Source organism: Microtus ochrogaster, linkage group LG5 (genome assembly GCF_000317375.1).
Source record: "Microtus ochrogaster isolate Prairie Vole_2 linkage group LG5, MicOch1.0, whole genome shotgun sequence".
Taxonomy (NCBI): Eukaryota; Metazoa; Chordata; class Mammalia; order Rodentia; family Cricetidae; genus Microtus; species Microtus ochrogaster.
In genome coordinates, this window is record NC_022031.1 from 38131486 (window position 1) to 38135680 (window position 4195).

At 43.7% G+C, this 4195-nt stretch overlaps 1 protein-coding gene across 1 annotated transcript in view; it reads right to left on the reverse strand.

The window, feature by feature from the left end:
- The window catches only part of LOC113457738 (translation initiation factor IF-2-like), a 15386-nt gene that overhangs the window by 389 nt on the left and 10802 nt on the right, over nucleotides 1-4195 (reverse strand). The gene's annotated exons all lie outside the window — the stretch shown is intronic.

A 4195-nucleotide genomic window follows, 5' to 3' on the forward strand; every position in this document is an offset into this window, starting at 1 on the left:
GAGAGAAAACTGTGCTCTGGCCTTCACACTTGTGCCACGCTCTGTGCACACTTACAGAGAGGTGGGGGAGAGAGGGAGAGAGAGAGAGAGAGAGAGCAGTTAAGAGCATCTGCAGCTCTTGCAGAGAACCAGGGCTGGGTTCTCAGTCCCCATGTGGCAATTTATAGCCATTTGTAACTCTAGTTACAAGGAATCTGGTGTCCTCTTAGGGCTTCTGCAGGCAACAGGCACATACCCAGCGCACATGTGTACATGTAGGCAAAACACATGCATGCATTAAATAAATAAATATAAATAGAAAATAAAATCATTTCAAATAAACGAACACACCCAAATAAACAATCCCCCAAAACCCATATAGGCAAATGGCCTATGTTGGAAAAGAGGGATCCCAAGTCAAGAACCTAAGCTTCCTAATTTAAGAAATTAGAAAAATGTGAGCAAACGCAAAGCAAGTAGAAGGAAAGGAAGAATCAAGTAAGATCATTGGGGTACAATACAGATAACAACTAGCCAAAGCAATAAAAGGCAACGTTATTTTAAAAAGACAACAAAATTGACGAACTTGGATAGACTCACCAAGAAACAAAGGAAAAACGACAAAAGTTACTCAAATAAGGATGGAAAGATGTATCAGTGGAGAAGATGTTGCCACCAAATCACAAAAAACAGAGTTTGGATCCCCAGAACCCCCACAAAAGCTGCGTGGGTATGGAGGCCCATCTGTAATTCCAGCTCTCAGAAGGCAGAGATAGAGGGTCCCCCAGGGAAACTGGCTAGCTAGCCTGGTCATCAGCAAGCTCTAGGTTCAGCGGAGACATTCTTCCTCAAAGAATAAAGCGAAGAACTGAGGAAAAATCTGGAAGCCAGCCTCGACCTCCACCTGCATGTGTGCATGCACACACACACGCAGACGCATGTACACCCACCCAAGTGCAAAGATGCACACCTGTGCAGCACACAACACACATACATACACTTTTTAAAAAGCCACTGAATAGAAATAAAAGAGAAATTTAACTGCCAACTCCAGAGAAATCAAAAGGATCCAAAGAGCTTCCAGGTCCTTTTGAGTCTGAAGGACAGCGTGACCCCAGAAGTTCTAGAGCACCTTGGGCAGCACAGCAAAACCCTGACTTAAAAAACAAAGCACAAGGGGGCTGGAGGGATGGCTCAGTGGTTAGCAGCACTATCTGCTCTTCCAGAGGACCCGGGTTCAATCCCAGCACCCACATGTCACCTCATACCTGTCATAACGCCATTTCCAGGGGATCTGACACTCTAACACAGACATAGTTGTAGGCAAAACACCAATGACCATAAAATAAAAATAAATTATTAAAAAATAAATTGTTTTGCCTGTGCATTATTCAAATCCTTCCCTCCTTTCCCCCATTCTCTCTGTCTGCTCCTTTCTCTTTAAAAAAAAAAAGTGATAAAAGAGTGTCTGAATAAGAAAAATTAAAACTTTACCCTAAATTGAGAGATGGAGAGAAAAAGCTTTGGAGACCCATGAAGGAAAAGAAAGTTCCTGGAGAGGGCAACACCAAAGGTTCCTGACACTGAGAAGAAAGGTGGAAACTGCCCTGTCCACAGATCCCTGGCCAGGAAGGGGCGGCAGAAGCTGCTCCAGGAAATCCGGGCAGTCGTACCCTCAAGACATGCCCACAGCCCTCACACGCCTCAAATCCACTGGTGGGTTTAAATGAAACAGTAATTTCTCCGGCAAACAACAGAGAAGAATCCCACTTAGTCCCACTGTATGACTTGTGGAATTCTGCTGCTAAAGACTGAACCACCCTAGACAAAGTCTTTATGCTTCCCAGAATGCTCTAGAACTCCTGGGCGCAAGCTGTTCTTTGGACTCAGCCTCAAAAGTACCTGGAACCTCTTCTAATCCTATAATTTCTCTATTGTTGGCAGTCAATTCTTTCCTTCTATTTCTAGTTCACTAACTTTTAATGTTTAGCACACATATGTGTTTGTGGTGCATGTACGTGTGTGCAGATGTGGATATCCAAGATGGACATCCAGATGGACATCCTTGCTCACTCTTCTTTGAGGCAGAGTCTCTCATTGAATCCAGAGCTCATTCCTATATGCTAGGATCCCTGGTCTTTGTACTCTGACAGCTGGAATTAGAGGTGTGGCTTCACAGTCACCCAGCACTTGTCTGAGTTCTAGGTTTGGAAACTCTGGTCCTCATACCTGATTGGCAACAGTTTATCCAATGAGCCATCTTCCCAGACCCTAGTTCAGTAATTTTTCTCTTTTTGCTTTGTTTTTGGTGAGTCTAGCCACAGGTTTGTAAATTTTGTTATCTTTAAAAACATAATTTTGAGTTTTATTGACTTGACTATTTTCTGGGGTTTTTTGTTGTTTGTTGCTTGTTTGTTTTTTGAGATATCTGTGTAGCTTTGGAGCCTGTCCTGGACCTTGCTCTGTAGACCAGGCTGGCCTCAAACTCACAGAGATCCGCCTGCCTCTGCCACCCGAGTGCTGGGATTAAAGGAGCGTGTCACCCTTCAAGCTGATGAGGGAGAGGGACTTGATCGGGGGAGGGGGAGGGAAATGGGAGGCGGTGGCGGGGAGGAGGCAGAAATCCTCAATAAATAAATTAATTAATTAAAAAAAAAGGAGCGTGTCACCACCGCCCGGCTTGATTATTTTCTGCATTGCATTTCAATATTTTTTTAATTTTATGAACTTTATTATTAAAAACTTGCAAATATCTGGGTAATGGTCATGCACACCTTTAATCCCAGCATCGGGAGGCAAAGACAGGCGGATCTCTGTGAGTTCGAAGCCAGCCTGGTCTACAGAGTTCCAGGACAGGCAAAGCTGTTACACAGATGGCGGGGAGGGGGAGACTTGCAAATAACTTAAAATATCACACAACAAAATTAATTAGATGCAAGTCAATAAAATTCCATGGACTTCTATACAGTTAGAAACTGTATTATATACATGTTATGCACTGACCAGCGAGTTTTACTCAGTTCTTTGCTATTTTCTTTACTTGTTTTGCATTATTTGCTTGTTGCCTGATAGCTTTAAATCTTATATTATTGATTTAGGATCAGTCTTCTCCAATATAGGTTGGGAGCATGTGTTTGTGAATATTGTGTGTGTGTGTGTGTGTGTGTGTGTGTGTGTGAAGTTGTGCACATGCCGTAGCTCTCATGTGGGGACAGGGTATAGAGAAATCACACTAGTATTGATACAGAAGCTTTCTCCCTGCTGGCTAGCTTTCTTTCCCATAGAAGCTATAATAAGATCTCTTAAATGCAGCATGGACCTTCACAGAACACAAGGGCGGTGCAAAGTCAGTCTTGTGTACTGCAGATGGAGCTCAGTAGTAAAGCACACGCTCGGCCTGCACAGGCCTTGGGCTCAATCCCCAGAGCAAAAAGCCGGTTGTGTTTACATTCTAGCAGCGAACAACTGGGAATCAAAATCGTGAAGCTGTGTGGGATGTGAAATGCTGCCAGGTGTGGTGGCACGTGCCTTTAATCCCAGCACTTGGGAGGCAGAGGCAGAGGCAAGTGTATCTCTGTGAGTCAAAGCCAACCGTGTCTACAAAGAGAGTTCCAGGACAGCAAGGGCTGCACAGAGAAACCCTACCCCCCCCCCCAAAAAAAAAGCAAAAGATAAGATAACTAAATAAGTGAAGATGTCCTTTTTAAGGGCTGAAACAGTTAATCTTGGAATGAAAATGTTTCCCAGGTTAATCTAAAGATTTAACCTAATTCCATTTAAAATACCAACATAATTTTTTACACAATAAATAAGCTTCTTCTAGAATTACCACGGAAAGATAAAAGAGTTAGAATACCCAAAAACATTTTTAAAAGAACGAAGAAGAGTCGTACTACCTCTGCGCCAGGACAAGAACAAGCATCCTCGTAAAGATAACAGTGCACGGTGAGTGAATACAGACACTGAGCAGTAGAACAGAGTCGACTCCACGTGTCGGGAAAAGCAGAACGTCTCTTCCTCTGTTCTCACACCACCATCTAAACAAGTCTTCTGTGACCTCAGATGTGTGGGAATTCTTTACACTAGCACACAACGACTCCTCATAGCTGGACATCCTCCAGTCCTGTCCACTCTGACACTATCGTCCAGGACAGTGACTCCACATAGCTGGACATGCCCCAGTCCTGTCCACTCTGACTCTATCGTCCAGGACAGT